The sequence below is a fragment of the Macrobrachium nipponense genome, chromosome 26 (genome assembly GCF_015104395.2).
Source record: "Macrobrachium nipponense isolate FS-2020 chromosome 26, ASM1510439v2, whole genome shotgun sequence".
Lineage (NCBI taxonomy): Eukaryota > Metazoa > Arthropoda > Malacostraca > Decapoda > Palaemonidae > Macrobrachium > Macrobrachium nipponense.
This window is the reverse complement of record NC_087215.1, coordinates 34031287-34049516: the sequence shown is the minus strand read 5'-3', so window position 1 is coordinate 34049516 and position 18230 is coordinate 34031287.

The window sequence follows — 18230 nt, the reverse complement described above, 5'->3', positions numbered from 1 at the left end:
AATATTGCTTGCAATGTGCAACCATCAAATAAATTGAAACAGTCCTACTATTGGATTATTTTTAACTTCAACGCTGAAAAAATTTAAATGAGAAAATACAAAGTAGAATGCATCCACCGATGATAATAGGTGGGAGGAGCTTGTGTGACGCAACCATTACAGTGTCGGTGCAACGTGAACCACCTGGTATAACATAGGTCTACAATGAGTAGTGACAATGAAAATCTTGAAACCATTTATTTTATATTTGTTTGAGGAATATTTGTATTTTTATAAAAATTAAATTTTTTTAACCACTTTGAAAATTATGACCTACTAGCAAATATTCCCCTATGCTTATTCTTTTGTTAAAGCCAGGATTTTGTTCCTAGCCCTAGGTGTGTTAGACTTCTTTATTTTACACTAGTATTCATATCTACAGTACAGTATACATATTACCAATTTCTGGCCAGAAAGCATATACGTAAAGTTATCTGTGCATCCCTTACACTTCAAGTTACCATATGAATGAATAAATGATGCACCAAAAGTGAGCCAGTTAAAAAACAAGTGTTCTATAAACCTTTATGTTAATACAAATACATACTATTACGATTAATAGCCATCTTCTCAATATAATTTAAATCATCATCATCTTTTACTTTTCAAATAATAGGTAATCTCTACAAATAAATTCTTTAGTAACAGAGATTACATCTCAGAAGGCTTAGATTATCTTTTAGGACTATAAATCATTTTGCAATATACAGGCAGCTTGAGCACAATCTTAAACTTCAGCATTCAAAGGAAACTTATTGTAATTCATATTCCTATTTTGATGATTTTATGACTGTTAAGCTTATTAGGTCTACTGTTATAATGCTGCAGAGGTAGTTAAGTTGACCTGCCAGAAGATCATGTTAGTGTGCTGTCATTGCTAACCTTATCACAATGTCCTTTGAGCTAAGCAATGTTTAATAAAAGAAAAAAATCTGTTCAAATCACATTTTGTGAATTATACCAATGCATAAAAGGAATCATATTTATATAACCATAGGGAAAATAGTGCTATCTGTGAATTCGCAAACTGATCAACATGTTTGACATTGGAAATTAGAAAAAAAAAAAAGGTCAACACTATTTACGTACAACGTTGCATTGAGTCTTGAGATTCTGGAAGATACAAAAAGAATCATGTCTTATCAGATAAGGGCATAGTTGTATATAGAACATCCTGTGAAAATGGAAGCTGAAAAACCATTGTTGCTGTTAATCAAAAGAAAAGAAGGAGAATTTGGAGGAAGATCTTACAGAAAACAGATCCTTTCTTAGAAGCCAAGGCAGATCCTGAATGTTTTGACTATAATGAATTTGATGTGAAGCGGTTGTATGAATAACCTTTATACTAAGGTAAAATTATGTATTTTTAGCTTTTTTTCATATTTGTACTCTGAACACTGTTCAATACTAGATTAAAAAGTTTTCTGTTTTCTGGTATCCTTCACTTTTCTCTTTCCCATGTACTTTTCGTATGATTTCCAAATTAGGAATTAGTTTTGTCACTGGGTGACATGAATTTTTCTTCCATTGGTTATTCAGCATTTTGCGTATTCACTTGTACATATACTAGTTGAAAACTTTAATATTACCAAGAAATGTTATGCATAGCGAAAATAAAAACATTGTTTCATTAAACGTCTATGAAAATTAGGTGTAGTTTTATTTGATTACTTTTTGTGATGTTTTGTGTTTTAATATTCTACCAAAAATTTGATACAGAATTAGTTCATTGTAATGCTTTGTATTAATCCACTGGACACAGTGGACTGACAAAATTACTGTAGTATATTATTGTGTTCTGTTTTAAGCTAACCAATCAGAAGTGTTAAGATAGGACTTACTTTATAAATGGATAAAGTAATGTATTACATTTGCTGTTTAAGCCACACATTAGATGAACTGTTTGCATGGATCTCCTTTCTAGTAAAATTGATGTGAAGTATTTCCTTTTGTAGGGGGCTGCTCAGGAGGCCTTGAAACAGTAGCACAAATAAGAGCAGCTGTAAAAACAGATAAGAAAGATAAAAGTGATTACTTAAAGGTGTAATTTACACTTGTTTGAACTTGACCAGTTCAATATAACAATAAACCAAAGTGGATCATGAGTAAATACACAATAACACAGGCCAACTTGGCTAGGGAGGAGGGTTGCAGAATGAATATATGTACTAAGAATTAATTAAATTTTTGGCAGTTCTAGGTCATAAGAAAACTGCCTCTTGACTACCACGTGGGAGCATATGAGCTGACTGTCTCTGAGCTGAAGTTCTGAATTTACACAAAATAACACATCTCTCTGGAAGAGATATGGGTTAAATTAAATATGGAAATGGTGTGCACTAAGGGCCTAACAACATTTAGCTAAATCAGCTATCAGGTCTTCCCTAACTAATAAAACTGAAGCATCTCAATGAAGTCCCATGCTTTGGACGACGTGCTCATGCACATAACGATAGCACAGACAGTAAAGACCCTTTCATTTTAAGTGGACTTTTCATGATTTGGAGTTAAGTTAGACATACAAACAATGGGTTGCTTTGACATAGAGGATTTTATAGGGGTTCCAAGGAAGATGCAGAAAGTAAGTCATATGAGAGAAGGTAGGGCATGGAGGGAATACTAAAGAATTGGCGAGTTTTTTTGACAAAAGGAGGAAAACCAGGCTATAGGATAAGGGAAAGGTTTGCCATTTGCCCCAGTGCACCTGTTACACTTATATGGGATGTTGTTTCTGTGGCTGTATATATTTCAAGACAAAGGCCCACAGAGTTTCTCTTCTCTGGTCGAAAGTGTTCTTCTCAGGCATAACACAGGGATGCTCTCTTCTCCACTTTTTGGACCAGACTGGGACTCACTCAGGCCTCATTTCACCTGAGCGATCTGAGCTCCAAAAATGGCGGATGTCCGCAGGTAATATGAAACTATGTCAATAAGCCTAAAAAGACGCAGAACTCTCACAGTAGAAAAATAATGGTTTAGGAGTGGTTGGGAGAGAGAAATACTACTACTACTTGATGCATATTAAGCCTCCTATGCATTAACCATTATGAAAAGGGAATTTTGAATGAAGTTAAGCCTGCATCAGTGAGGTAGCACCATTTAGCAAATATTTCGTCCTTGAATGTGATGGAAGCATAGTAAGTGTAGGCTTAACTAAGTGATGATTTAAAGCAAAGCAAAAGGGAGTTCGACTGGCTGACCATCATGTGAGTCTTAATTAGGCCATCATGTGACTCAATTATCTAAGTAAATAAACAATACTAAGAAATGATTAGACTGCAGCTAGTTGAATGAAGTTTCTAACTGTGATTAATTTTAAATGTAAATTAAATTGAAGTAACTTGGCCATGAAGGTACACACATTTGAAATATGTCCTGCATTAAGGAGTTCAACACACAAGCAATCTAGCACAGTAATATGTACTAGGACATAAATGACTTTACAATGAAAATATGTCAAATGCAAAAAGGAAAGAATTAGATAAATGAGATGCAAAATCACAATACGTATAAAAATACATTGGAAGCTAGGACATGTCCTTAGTTTGTAAGGCTGGCAAACAGTCATAAGCTTATTATACATGTAATTTTTCCATATAACCTCTTGTAGGCCACTCTGGAAGGCCACCGTACAAGGGCACTAGTGCTGGGAGAGCACATTTGTTCTTTTAATGCCTATTCTTATCCTAAGCTTTGTGTTTTGTTCTATCTCTGCTCTCGTCTTGTCCTAATCTTTAGACCAAGATCTCCTTTGTTGCCTAGAACCTAAAGTTGTGAGGCCAAGAGCAACTTCTGCATCTGGCCTTAGCTGGTCTGCAGTAGGGAAGGGTTCCCCAGAGGGGTCCCAAAAAGGGACCTCTGGAGGAGGCTTGGAGGTATCCTTAATCAAAGACGATCATGAGCTCTTGGCCAAGTCACCGTTGGAATTGAAGCCCGGGATGACCTGTGATGCTGCTTCGGCTGGTACTGGAGAATCTAGGCTTGCCAGTACCTCGGCTGCTGCGACAACTGTGACAGCGGCTGTGCCTGCTGCATCGCCATCAGGTGTCTGCTCCCAAGGAGTGGTTTGGCCTGGAATGTTCTGGATGTCCAACCTGGCTGTAGCTCAACATCAGGCTTAGGCTGCACAGCAAAGCAGTGCATGACTTAGGATTTTGAGTTGTATTAATTTGGTTGGGCACAAAAAATATAAAGAAAACATAAGAGAATTACTTTCAGCGCCACCTGGAATTTGGTCGTAAGATTCTAATAACAAGGTAGTTAGGCAGTAAATGCTTGTCCGATAAGTGGGAGTCCCTCCCGACCGGACGTAAACATTCCACTTTGCTTACGACCACCGTCACGTGCAGACGTTCTCTCTGCCCGTCTCTGTCGTGAGATCTTTCAATATTTTCTTTCTTTTGCCTGATATAATTGTGATTGATTAATATTGTTTTGCGTGTTTGTATATTTAATGATGCAAACCCACTAATCAGATAAGCCCTCTCGCCCCCCATCTACACAGCGATTGTGCCCTAGAGTAGGGGGCAGGAAATGTGGAGCGTTTCAATCGAGCCTCGATGTTGACCCTCACGCCCTATGTGCGAGGTGCCGAGGGCATGAGTGTAATAAGGATAATACATGTGATACTTGTACCTCTTGGTTGGAAGAGCAGTGGGATAGATACGAGGGAAGGAAGAAGCCACATAAGTCTTCCAAGGCGTCGTCGGAAAGTTCTCCTTCGACTCCCTTGGTGACCGATCGTCTTCTTTCCTTCCTTCATGTAAAATCCCCTGTCTCGCTCTTTCCCCTTCTGGGGACCTCTCTCCTTCTGCTTCTTCGCTTGACATGTCGAGTGCAGAAGATGTAGTGAGGCATGCCGACTTGGAGCTGTACTCGGGAACTTCTGTTCGCTCAGTGGGGGATCCTTCCCCCTCTGGGCAAATAGGAACTCCCCGCATTAATGGGGATCTGCGGCAGGTATGGCGTACTCTGAATCTACCTGGCGCTCCTTCTCTTCAGGGACTGCTGAGCCATCTCATAGCAGTCCCAGTGACCCATGGTATAGAGTCAAGGATGACCACGACCATCTTGACGCCTGGGTATGCGGCACTGCCACATCTGGTGTATACCCAGCAACATAACATTGGTCACCCCATCTGCTCCGGTTGCACTGGTGCCGCATACCTCGAAGGTGTAATATTTTCCACCTCCTCCTCCAGGCTATGCTGTCCTCGCTCCCCCTCCTGACTTTGAATGCTAAAGAGCTCGCCCTTGGACTTCCCTCCTGTCACTGTTGCCGTGCCTGTCGCCCCTGTTCCTGCCCGTGGGAGTGCTGCTGCAGTGTCAGTTCATCCAACCCAGGCCATGCTGGACCCCGCTGCATCGGCAGCCACTGCAGCCTTGTCCTGGGTGGGGGATCTTTCTGCTGTTCTGAGGAAGCTGGCGAAGAAGAAGTCTAAGAAGAAGCGAAAAGTGTCATCGTTGTCTTCTTCGTCTTTGTATTTGTCGTCATCTTCTGCCACCTCCTCCATTTCTCCTTTGAGGCTGCCCAGCCGAAAAAGAAGGTGGTCTCGCTCCCCCACCCCCACCTCCACCCCAAAGAAGTCTTCTTCAGGGACTTTTAAGGGCCTGTCTCATCGTTCCTGTGAGACAGGTGGGCCTTCCGCTGGTCCTCCCATTCCTTCGGGAATGGGAACCACCTCGCTGTCCCCAGGGACGAGCAAGGCAGGGACTGCAGAGGTACCAGCTACTGCAGGTACTTCTGCTCCCGGATCTCAAGGCTCTGCCTCGACTGGAAACCATCTCGGGTACTCATGAACGAATTTCACTGAGTGTATGGTCACCCACCGGGGAACGTGCAGCTAGGGTCCATGGCACCGAGTACGTTCACCATCAAGACTCCAGCATAGGGTGGAAGGAAGGTGGGAGTTACCCAGGTGATTCTCGCCTAGCTGGCGATCATTCCCGTAACAATTGTCCGGTTCCCAGGGTAGACATGACAGTCCCGCAGGACTGTACACGAGGTGAGACCAGGAGGAGGTCCCCCCATTCTCCGGGCTGCTTCTGGGACTGTGACTCATCTAGAGGACGGTGCTCGTTCTCGTCGTGTCGGTGGAGGTGGATGCAATCTGTCACCCAACCATTAATCACACCAGCATGATCAGACGGTCTGGGCAGCCAGTAGCAGTTCCCCAGACGCACGGGAGTGTCAGATCTGCCTCTCCTGTCCCTTCAACTTCCTTGGGATACACTGGGAGGAGCAATGCGACTAGGGGGTACCATGAGGAGTGCACTCCTCACAGTCCGTCCCCCGAGAGCGTATGTGTCTGATTTGGTCCTAGGACCCGAGAGGTCATATGCTCAAGTGGCCAGAGATCACAGGGGGTCTGATGAGGTTCTTCCTGCTGAAGGAAGAGTATCTCAGGAGGTACTCGGCCTGGATGGACCTGATGGTCCGTTACCTCTGGATGCGGTCACTCCAGAGATACAGAGATCGTTTGCGGAGGTCATCGCGCTGATTCGTTAGCACAAAGACCTCAGGGAAGGATCAGTGGTTGCCTCCTCTGACTGCCCCTCCCAGTTAGAGTCATTCTGGGGGCCTAAGAAGGAACCCAGAGTTTCTGTAGGGCTTCCATGGTCCTCCTTGGCTGACGGTGTGCTGGACCAGGTGAATGCTCTTGTCTCAGGACAAGAAGCTTCGCTTAGGTCTGGCAGGTAGGACAAGTTGTTTCCCCCTCCTCTGCCTCATCTAACTCCAGGCTTGCTTCTACAACACCTGCTGTCCGAGAACCTCTGGTTCACACAGCAATAGGCAACGGCCTTGGAGTCTACCTCTATGGCAGCCTTCCAAGCCATCTCCTGGCTGGATCTGTGGTCCCTCACAGTATCCAGCTTCTTCGGGACCGGTAGCTCCTGGAGAAGACTCGGCTTTCGGGAGATTTTGTCAGTCTGGGGGTAGGGCTATCTCCTACCTGGCCCACCAGACTGCCAAACTGTGGGTCAACCTGGTGCTTAGGAGGAGGGTCGCTGTCCTGAATCGAGTATCCAGGTTGGTGGGTCCAGAGTTGGCATTGAGTCTAAGGAATGGACCATTGCTGGGTTTTCCTCTCTCTTCACTAGAGGGATGGTGGATGCTGCGGTGGAAAAAAAAACAAAAAAGGGATTTTGACGAAGGCAAAATCTATTTCTGGGTGATTGGCTCGTGTCGCCCTATGAAAGATCCTTAATATCATTCTTCTAGGTAAAATTAGCCTAAAATTACCAGAGAAAAAACAAAATTAAAAGAAAAATGTCAGTAAAACTGACTCGCTCACGCTCTTAAAAAGAAGTGTCGGTATGATAATAGGGGCGAGTGTGGAACACTACCACGAGACAAACACCAATTTAGAACTTCCTATCAGAATCCCCCCAAGAGAGAGCTGATACCAACGGGCGATGCAGCCCTCTAATACTACTACTAGAGGACGCCACGGACAGCAGCGCCCCTAGCCAGACATCCATTCAAATAAAACGAACTAAATACATCTTGTCCTGCAAGGGGGGAAAACAACCATAAAAAGGGGGGTTTCATAGGGCGACACGAGCCAATCACCCAGAAATAGATTTTTTCCTTCGTCAAAATCCCTTTTCTGGGGCTCAGCTCGTGTCGGCCTATGAAAGAGTACCAGAGAAAACAGACAAGATGGGAAAAAAAGGGACAATGAAAAACAGCGTAAAATGATGGATATAATATAAGTAAATCAATTACAGCATACAAACTAAGCACTTAAACTAACTTATACTAAAGAGTAAAATAATAGAACGTTAGTAATCTTAAAGTACTTAAATGGTAATTACAGTAAATTACAGTGATGCATGTAATATAAAGAAAAAGGGGGATTTACTTAACAAAATTACAAAATATACAAACTCATGTGTCCTACCCTAGCATAAAAATAAGGGTAGGTACACTGAAATCCATCATTAATACAAATATTGCAAAATATATACAAACACATTGTGTCCTAACCCTAGCATAAAAATAAAGGGTAGGGTACACTGAAGTTCATCATAATACAAAAATGGTGAATATATACAAACATATTGTGTCCTACCCTAGCATAAAAATAGGGTAGGTACACTGAAGTACATTATCAGTTACAAGTGTGGATGTCCCTAGCAAAAAAAAAGGGACAATCCACTATATGATTCAACGGCTAAGGCTATGATATTCGAGTAGCCTGGCGATAGGGTGAGGCATGTTGGTTGATGTAGGTAGAAAGGAGACCTGGATCTATACTACAACTACTATACAGTATCAGGGGAAACTATGTTTCCCGCTGCTACTGCTGAAAACTTTAAAGATTCCAAGGACTTTAAATAATGCCGTTTAAAGACTGTCGGGGATTTCCATCCAGTATACTTTTTAAGATCCTCAAAATTCATATGTTGAAAATAATTAATCGAGGTGGCTACTCCTCTGATATCATGTGCTTTTGGGAATGATTCAGGGTTGGCTTGCTTAATGAAGTAAAGGATTTGTTGTCTAATACCTTTTACTGACAAGGTACCACCTTTTTCTCTCATGAAGAGAGCACCTGAGGATCTTGAAGAAGTACGAGATAGAAAGGCTCTAAGAGTTGATACTGGGCAGAGAGAAGGATCCTGGAAGTGGGATAACCTTCCAAGGAGCCCACCTTGCAAGAGGATCCTCATTTTTTGGCTAAAAAGCTACGATCCGGAGCAAGTAGAACTTCTCCGATGGTAGGAATTCCACATGACCCGCATCCCTGGATAGAGCCGACAGTTCTGAAATTCTAGCTCCTGAGGCTAGGCTTAATAAGAATAATGTCTTCCTCAGGAGCATTATGAATGTACAAGCTGAGTTGTCAGTATCTGAAGCTAGTTTGAGGACATCATTTAAGAACCATGAAACTGTAGTAGGCCTCTGAGAAGGTCTAAGTCTAGCACAGGCTTTGGGGATAGATGTGAAATAAGAATCAGTCAGATCTATCTGAAAACCTACTTGAAAGATTTTCTTCAAAGCCGACTTATGAGTGGTAATAGTGCTAGCTGCTAAACCTTTTTCAAACAAGGATCTTAAAACAAAAAGGATATTAGCCAGGTTAACTGTCATGGTTGTAGTGTTCGATTCTTTCAAGAAAGATGCTAATTTTTTAACAGCTGAGTCATATTGTCTAATGGTTGACTCTCTCTTATCTGATTCCAGGAAGAGAATATTCTGTGGATCAACATCAGCATCTTTATTAGCTGCAAACTTCATGAAGTCCATAAAGTTAGGGTCTGGAGAATTCCTGAGGAAGCGAACACAGTCCTCATTTGTACTGATTGTGATAGCTTGGGATTGGGGATCCGTTGAGGTCGGAGACCCAATTCCAGAAGGAGAGGATACCAGTTGCTCTTGGGCCAGTCCGGAGCAATCAGAGCTACTATCCCTTTGAAAGACCTTAGTTTGCTTAGGACCTTCAAGAGAAGATTCACTGGAGGAAAAATATAAATTCTCCTCCACTGATTCCAATCCAACGACAGGGGCGTCCGTGGCATAAGCCAGAGGATCCAGGTTGGGGGCCACATAGCAAGGGAGCTTGTGGTTCGCTTGTGAGGCGAAGAGATCCACTTGAAGACCTGGGACTCTCCGGCCTACCCACTGGAATGACCCGTCGTCCAGAGACCATTCTGATTCCAGAGGAACTGACCGGGACAGGGCGTCTGCTATCACATTCCTTACTCCTGCCAGGTGAGTGGCAGACAGATGCCATTTGTGTTTGTTTGCTAGGGCAAAGATGGCTATCATGACATGATTCACATGCTTGGATTTGGACCCTCCTCTGTTGATGCAATGAACTACTACTGCACTGTCCAAAACTAGCCTTAGATGAGACTTCTTCGGGGAAGCAGTCTCTTCAGCGTAAGAAAATACTGCCATTGCTTCCAACACGTTTATGTTGGAGCTGGCGAAATTGAACTGACCAAGTCCCCTGAACCTGTTTGAACTGAGAGTATCCCCCCCACCCGGCACAGGGATGCATCCGTGTGAATGGTTAACACTGGGAGGGGATATTGAAGGGGTACTTTCTTGGCTAAGTTCATTTACTTTTGACCAAGGCCGTAGTTGGTTGCGGAGGATCTGTGGGATTACTGACAACTTGTCTCGATATTTGGAGTTTGCTCTTGACCGCCAAATTCGATTTATATCTTTCAGCCTTGCTTTCAGAAGGATATCCGTCACCGAAGCAAACTGAAGAGACCTAGGATTCTCTCCTGGTTTCTTCTTGACGTTTGCTTGCATTTGAGAAATTGTCTGACAGATTTTGCTATTTCCTTCCGTTTGGCCACTGGAATTGACAGATTGTGGGAAGACAAATCCCATTGGATTCCTAGCCACTGAAAACGAGATTCCGGAGTAAGTCTGGATTTCGTTTTGTTTATCTGAAACCCCAGATGTTTCCAGAAAGTGAACTACCTTTTTGGTGGCTTTGAGACATTCCTCGACTGTTGGTGCCCAGATCAACCAATCGTCGAGGTATGCTGCTACCATGATTCCCTGAGCTCTCAATTGTTGAACAACCACTTCTGCTACTTTTGTGAATACCCTGGGGCTACATTCAGACCGAAGGGCATCACTTTGAATGAGAATGTTTGATTTCCTAGCCTGAATCCTAGAATGGGCGGAAGTGCCTGGCTATAGGGATATGATAGTATGCGTCTGTAAGATCGATGGAGCATGTGACGGCTCCACGCGGGAAGTAAGGTCCTTACTTGCGAGAGGTAAGCATCTTGAACTTGTCGACGAACGAATGAAAGAGTTTAGCTTTGACAAGTCTAAGATTACCCTTCTTTTTGTTGAGCCTTTCTTTGGCACGCTGAATAAGCGACCTTGAAATTTTAGATGTTTGGACTCTCGCAATAGCTCCTTTCTGAAGGAGTTCTTCCGCGTAATCTGTCAATTCCTTTGACGGTATCTGATGGAATGATTTGATTGGAGGAGGATCTTTGATCCAACTCCAGCCCAATCCTTTGGACACTATGCTCTGTGCCCAATTGCTGAACCCCCACCTGTGGCGGAAGAGGAACACTAGCTCCCTCCTACCTGGGGAGCCTCATTGTTGATGGGCGGGTTGGCCACCACGCCCTCCTCTGAACTGTCTGCTCCTCGTACCCCCTTCCTGCGCCACGTTGACGAAGTCAACCTTCTCGCCCTACCTCTCGGCTGAGTGTAGCCTTGAGCCTCATATGCAGGTTGAAGGCCGGCGAGATAGCGTAGGAAGTGGATGGCTGAGATTGCGGGGGGCAACAGGAGGATAGGCTGGTCTGGTTTCTGCTTTGAAACTGGCAGGTTGTCCCTGTTGGGTAACCGGAACCGCCTGCACAAATTGCTGCTGTTGCTGGAGTTTTTTATATGGCTGGAACCTCTTACCAGCCTTCTTCTGTTTCTTGCCAGCAGTGGGAACGGATTCCTGTTTCCTCTTTGAGGAAATACCCCACCTAGCTCTAAGGCTCTGGTTGAGCCTAGCAGCTTCATGGTGTACCTCGTTTAACCGCGGACTCTGGGAAGAGATCCGCTCCCCACAAATGCTAGCGGCCAAGAGTCTATTAGGCTCATGCCTAATGGACACTCTTGTAGGACATGTTTCCGGCAGTTCTTCCTAGCCTGGAAGAAGTCAAAAGCGTCCGTTTAGAACCGTCTGGAACTGAGGGATTTCGCCAGAATCTTGAACAGCGGTTCCGTAGCATAAGAGAGGGCAGCCATTTCCGTGATTATCAGGGAATTGAGGGACCTGCTAAACCTGGTTCGCGCATCAAACTCTGCCTGGATTAGGGAATCCGGCAGCCTTGGTAGTTTCTCGCCGAACTGGTCCATGGCGCAGTCCGGTTTGAGCTTACCAAGCGTGAACGTAGCTGGCAAGTTCTCCCACAATTCTCCGAAGGCCGGAAGAGCGGAGAAGTAGACTCCGCCTCCCTCAACAAAAACTGTGGGATGGGGCTCATCCTTGAGGACTGCCTGAAGGGACTTCTCCACTAATTTCGTGGCGAACGGAAGAGAAACCTCCTCTTCCGTCGCGAAAATAGTGAAGGACTCTTGTAGGCCTGGAGTTTGGTGTTCGTACACTCCCAGTCCTCAAGGCAGTGAACCCATTCCCGCTGAGCGTGATCTCTACTATAACAAGACCGACTCCTTAGAGATCTTGTCTTCCCTCGTCAGAGCCGTTGGCGTCAGCCTAGCATAACCGATGAAAGGCTGCGTCAGACCCGGAGGGTAAAACTCGAAGTCCTCAATCCTTCGAGTTCCACACTCCGAGATAGAGATCATTCCATCTTTGAATGGAGCGTAGGCAGCTACTCTCCATGGGTTCTCCATAGAGAAAGCTGGCAAAGAGTCATATGGCGGGATCGGTTGAAGAATCCCAGTGCTTGACGCTGGGGAGATGGGGGAGGAACCTGAGATAGCCCAGCTACTCGGTCCTCATTTCTCTCATTCTGTTAGAGAGATCCTGGATTGATTGGCCAGATTGAGACAGAGTGTTTGACAACTGTGCAAACATCTGCTCGAACCGTGACCCCAGTGCGGAGATTTGCGAGCCCACCAGCACGCCCACCTGTTCCATCACCCCTGCTGAAAAAGCAGAGGGATCAAAGGTGCTAGTACCTGCTACCCCTACCGGCGTAGCCGGAGTGGAAGCGGTGGAGGCGGGAGAAGGCAGTGACTCGGCGGGAGCGCGAGCCTTCTCCTTCGAAGCCTTGCTTCTGGAGCTCTTTGGTGAGAAGAGCTCGGCCTTGCTTTCACCGCATCGGCTAGGAAGTCGACGACTTCTTAGCCGAAGAAGACGAAGACGACTTCTTAGAAGTCGTCTTGGCTAGAGTCTTCGGTTCTCTCTGTCCCTTCGCCTTTGGGGGTACAGAGAGAGCGGGAGAGCGGGTAGGGATCTCAGATCCCACAAAGCCTTGGAATGAAGCACTAGAAGAGGGGACAGGAGAAGATCCAGAAGCACCCAAGGAAAGACCTTGGGCGCCCGACACACCTACCTCAACCAACAAATCCTCCCCCCCTACCGCCATAGGCTCGATGTTCAGGTCCAGGGCAGCGACGTCCGGGACCGACTCCTGGGAGGCTACGACCCCAAACAAAGGATTGCTGGAGGTCTTGCTGGATGGAGGCTATCAGCGGGGCAGCGGACAAGGGGTCAACGTAACCCGTCGACTTGCCAACGGGGAAGATCTGGACGGCCAGCTTCTTATCCAGAATGTAGGGCTGGCCTTTGGCGGCGTTCTTCCCGAAGCCGCCCACCCACGCTTTCAGGGTGGCGAGGGCGACTTCCCTCACATTACCGGTAGCCTGAAAGAAAGGCGAGATTAGCTGCCAATGGTGGAACAGGGTTAACAAACTTACGACTAAAAGTTGTTAGTAAAATGATAAGTAAGCCTATAACGGTACTTACCCCATCTCCCAGCCTGACCGACCAGGTCGTAGCAGATGGCGCAGGCTTCAGGGTGCCAGACGATCGTCTCGTTGTAGGACGTGGCACAGGGGGCGTGAGGACCTACACTCATCATGTCCACATGGGTCGAACAGCGTCGCGTTACAAAGCTGGGACCTGGCAGTTGGTAGCCTGTAAGTGGAAAAGTACATGAGTACCAAGTAAACACTTACAGTCTAACAGATGCTCCGCTGGTGCCGGAGCGATAAAGTTAGATTAAACCAGAGCCCCGCCAAAATACGTGTGGTAACCAGGTTGGTATCCTAGGCTATGGCTCCGCTGATGGCGGAGACACAAAAGGAAACCAACCAGGAGTGGTGGTAATGGAACCACGACGGAAAATAGCGGGATGGTAGATAATAATAATATTACACAATTCATTGTAAAATATTGTACAATTAGGGTATATCCTTAAATTAATAATAATAAAACAAACCTCTCTCCGCCCGTCTACTAGAAGAGTGCGTAGGTAAGAGTAAGTCCCTTCCGTAGCGGGGAGAGATATAAGGATATAGTAGGCAGCAAACGACCACTAGTAGTGACCCGCCCCGCCCGCTAGCGGAGCCAGTAACCTATAACCAAAGGCTGACCTCCCGGCCTTGCGACGGAAGGCTCCTTTCGTATAGCAAGGGGGGTGGCTGAGCAACTGGGGAGGGGGGGAGGGAGGTCTCGGCAAAACACGGTGGGAGCGAGAGAGGGGGGAGGGATGGCCTACTCCTCCCCGCCTCACCGGCTACCCGCATGGAGACCCTGTACCTCATGAGTGGTCGCCCTATACCCCCCGCTGGGAGGAACCCCTGGCCACCTCCGAGTAGGAGTGAGAGAAGGCGACTGAGGTTGTCAAGACAACCAAGGGGTCCCCCAGCTCCTCCCTATACCAGAAAGGGAGGGCAGGGGCAGGGTAAGGTGCTATGGAACACGTGACCGCAAGTGGCCTAGGCCGCGAGCAACACAACCGTGAGAGGGCCACGTGAACCAAGCTGAACCAATACAAGGAACAAGCACCTAGGCTAGCCTAACACCCTAAATAAATAAAATATATACATCGAAAAGATGGAAGAGACACTTTTAGTAAAAGAGAAAGAAGCCCAGGAGGAGGCAGACTGTTCCAAGAAACAGAAGCCTACTCGGAGCCAGCGATAGCCGATGAAGAGCAAGAGCCGGGATGCTGGGCCGGAATAAAAATAATAATAGCCCTAAATACCGAACTAAGAGAATGGTAGGAGGGCTAAACTAGCTAAAACTCGATGTAAAACAATGAACGTGATAAAGTAAGCCCATAAGTATAAGAAGTCCCAGTATGGAGGACCGGGAATTCTTACGAGGCAGCATGGCCGCCACGAGACAACCGGGGAACCGTATATGACCTATTAGAGGAAAATACTGGTACCCGGAAGACGAAAAAAAGTGCGGTAAAAATATTACTTATGAGTTACTTAACTTAGCCGTGGCAATTTGCAGAGCGTTCCATTGTAGAAAATAAGGATAAATCCTGAGATAGCACACAGGAAAATTTGCGTCTTGTACGTAGCGCTAACAAAATTTAAGGATGTCCGCTATGGGGCGCTGCTGTCGTGGCGTCCTCTAGTAGTAGTAGTAGAGGCTGCATCGCCCGTTGGTATCAGCTCTCTCTTTGGGGGGATTCTGATAGGAAGTTCTAATTGGTGTTTGTCTCGTGGTAGTGTTCCACACTCGCCCCTTATTATCATACCGACACTTCTTTTTAAGAGTGAGCGAGTCAGTTTTACTGACATTTCTTAATTTTTGGTTTTTCTCTGGTAATTTTAGGCTAATTTTACCTAGAAAGAATGATATTAAGGATCTTTCATAGGCCGACACGAGCTGAGCCCAGAAATGGAGAGCTGAGGACAGCAACCGTTTAGTACACCAGGCAGTTACAAAGACGTCTGGGCAGTCTCGTTCAACTGAGGCTAGGCCTCGGAGCCGAGCTAGCTCTTCCTCCGCCCCCAAGCGTGAGCCCTCCTCCTCGCAAGAAGTGGGTAAGAAAAAGGGGAAAAAGGGGAAACGCTAGGGACGGCATTCCCCCTCACCTGCTGCCGAAAGTGGTGGTTGCCTGGCGAGCCATTGGGCAACATGGCAGCACTACGGAGCCGATACCTGTGTAGTAGATGTCCTTCAGAGGGGATATCTTCTCCCCTTTGAGTTGAGGCCACCCCTCGCTTCTTATCCGGTCCATCACCAGACGTACGTTCCCAGTTCAGCCAGGGACGTAGCACTCAAAGAAGAAGTGCAAACAATGCCGAGCAAGGGAGCTGTAGCAATCGTGTGAGAACTGTCACCGGGGTTCTACAGCCGCTTTTTCCTGGTGGAGAAGTCTACGGGGGGCTGGAGACTGGTGATAGATCTGTCTCCTTTGAACCGATTTGTTCGCCAGACTCGGTTCACGTTGGAAACGGCACGTTCCATGTTCGATTCCATCAGGGAGAACAATTTCATGCTTTCAGTGGATCTGAAGGATGCATATTTTCAAATACCCATCCATCGGTCCTCCAGAAAGTACAGTGGATACCCCGTATTCGCGTTCTCCAGATTCGTGGACTCACACATTCGCAGATTTCTCTCAGAAATGTTTCCCCGCATTATTCGCGGAAAATTTGCACATTCGCGGTATTTTTCTATGAGAAATATCCACAAATTCCTGGTTTCATACATTCAACTTACCTGTCAGATATATACATAGCTATCGACTCCGTCGTCCCCGACAGAAATTCAAATTTCGCGGCACTCGCTACAGGTAGGTCAGGTGATCTACCGCCCTGCTCTGGGTGGCAGGACTAGGAACCATTCCCGTTTTCTAATCAGATTCTCTCTGTCGCCGGTGGTATCAACATTGTTGTTACTACCTCCTGACTGGAATTCTTTTTTCACAATGCTTTTGATCATCTCTCGCTGATATTTGGTGACGTACTTGGATCGTTGTTTGGCATTCGCTATCGTGGACTGTTTTTTGGACTTGGTTTTGGAATTCGTCGATATGTCTGACTCTAGTGTTAGTTTCAGAGTGTGTGTGAATGAGGGCTGTAAGGTGAGGATTCCGAAAGCTTTGGTAGATCCTCACACTACATGCAGTGGTTGTAGAATGGTTGAATGCTCGATTGAGAATACGTGTAACGAGTGTGAGAAACTGAGTTGCGCAAGAGTGGAAGAATCTAACTTCTTACTTGAAGAAATTAGAGAAAGATAGAGAGAAGAAAGCGGCTTACAAAACCCGCAGAATGTCTACATCTCGTGAATTACTGTCTAGTTCTGTAGCTTCTTCCTCTGATAATCATGCCCATTCTGTTTCAGCCCGTTCACAAATTGCTAATCCCTCTGGTTCTGCTTCGGAAATAGCGGAACTCAGAGCTTCCCTTCAGAGAATGCAGGAGAAAATGGCAGCATGGGAAGGTAAGGAAAGTGAATGTGGTTTTGCTAGTGATATTAGTGTCCCCAGTGTAGTGGAGGGGGCGTCTGTCGTCTCTGCGACGCTCCCAGGCCTAGACCTCTTCCAAGCTCCCTGGCCGCGGAGGAGAAGGAAAGTCGAAAGCCGTATATGGGGGTTGTGGAGAATCCCCAACGATCAGGCGTCCCTTCGGCAGAATCTATCACATCACAAAACTGCCAAGGACCGCTATAGGAAAAGCGTCCTTCGAGAGTGCTTTTATCATTCTAGTTCGCCCTCTCCGAGAAGAGGATGGAAGGAGTCGAAACTTTCCCGTCCGCTGAAGAGGAGTATGAAAGGAACATGGAGCTCAATTCTAGCCCCGTAGGCGCTTCTCTGAAGAAGATGCGCCTTCGGTAATAAAGAAGGCTAGAAAACAGTCAGACTCTGGGTCTGGAGGAGATCTTAGAGCGCCTTCCAGATCTCCCTCTCCTGATTCGAAAGATTCCTCAACCAGGAAAATTTTAATGAATGTGCAGGAGCAATTAGCCTCGTTGGTAGGAGTTCTTTCTAAGGAGCCTACTCGTATGCTTCCTATTAAAAGATCAAAATACCGATCCCCTGTCACGCGCAACGAGCCTTCCGGGGGAGGTGTCGCACAGGCGACCATCTCCGGCGGGAACGGAGCGTTAGACAGGAGAGAAGTAAGAAAGGAAGTTACTCCTGTCAAGCGTTTGGCGCCAGCCAGGAGCCAGGCTCCGAGTAGGCGCAAAGAGCCAGAATATTCGGTACAACGTTCAAGATCTTCAACCAAGCGCCAAGATTTAACTGAAGAAGAAGATCCTGTTAAGAGTAGAGCGCCTGCTAAGCGCAATGTACTTGTTAAACGAAAGGCGCCTACTATGATCAATACTCCTACTAAACACCATACGCATTCCAAAGATCAGGAGTATTTGGAGCGACATACTCCTGCCAGGCGCCTGGAGTCTTCTGACCTCGATACTCCTCCCAGGCGCCAGGAGTATTCTGAACTTAATACTCCTCCCAGGCGCCAGGAGTATTCGGAACTTTATACTCCTCCCAGGCACCAGGAGTATTCTGAACTTAATACTCCTCCCAGGCGCCAAGGAGTATTCGGAACAAGATGCGCCTACCAGACGCCAGGAGTATTCGAAGCGCGTTGCGCCTGCCAAGCACCAGGAGTATTCCAAACACGTTACTCCTTCCAGGCGAGATACTCCTGCCGTGCGCCAGGCGCATTCCCTGCATGAAGAGCCTGACATCCGACAGGAGTCATCCAAGCGTCAATCTTTTAGCAAAGAGAGAGTAACTCTTAGTCCCTCTCCAATTAG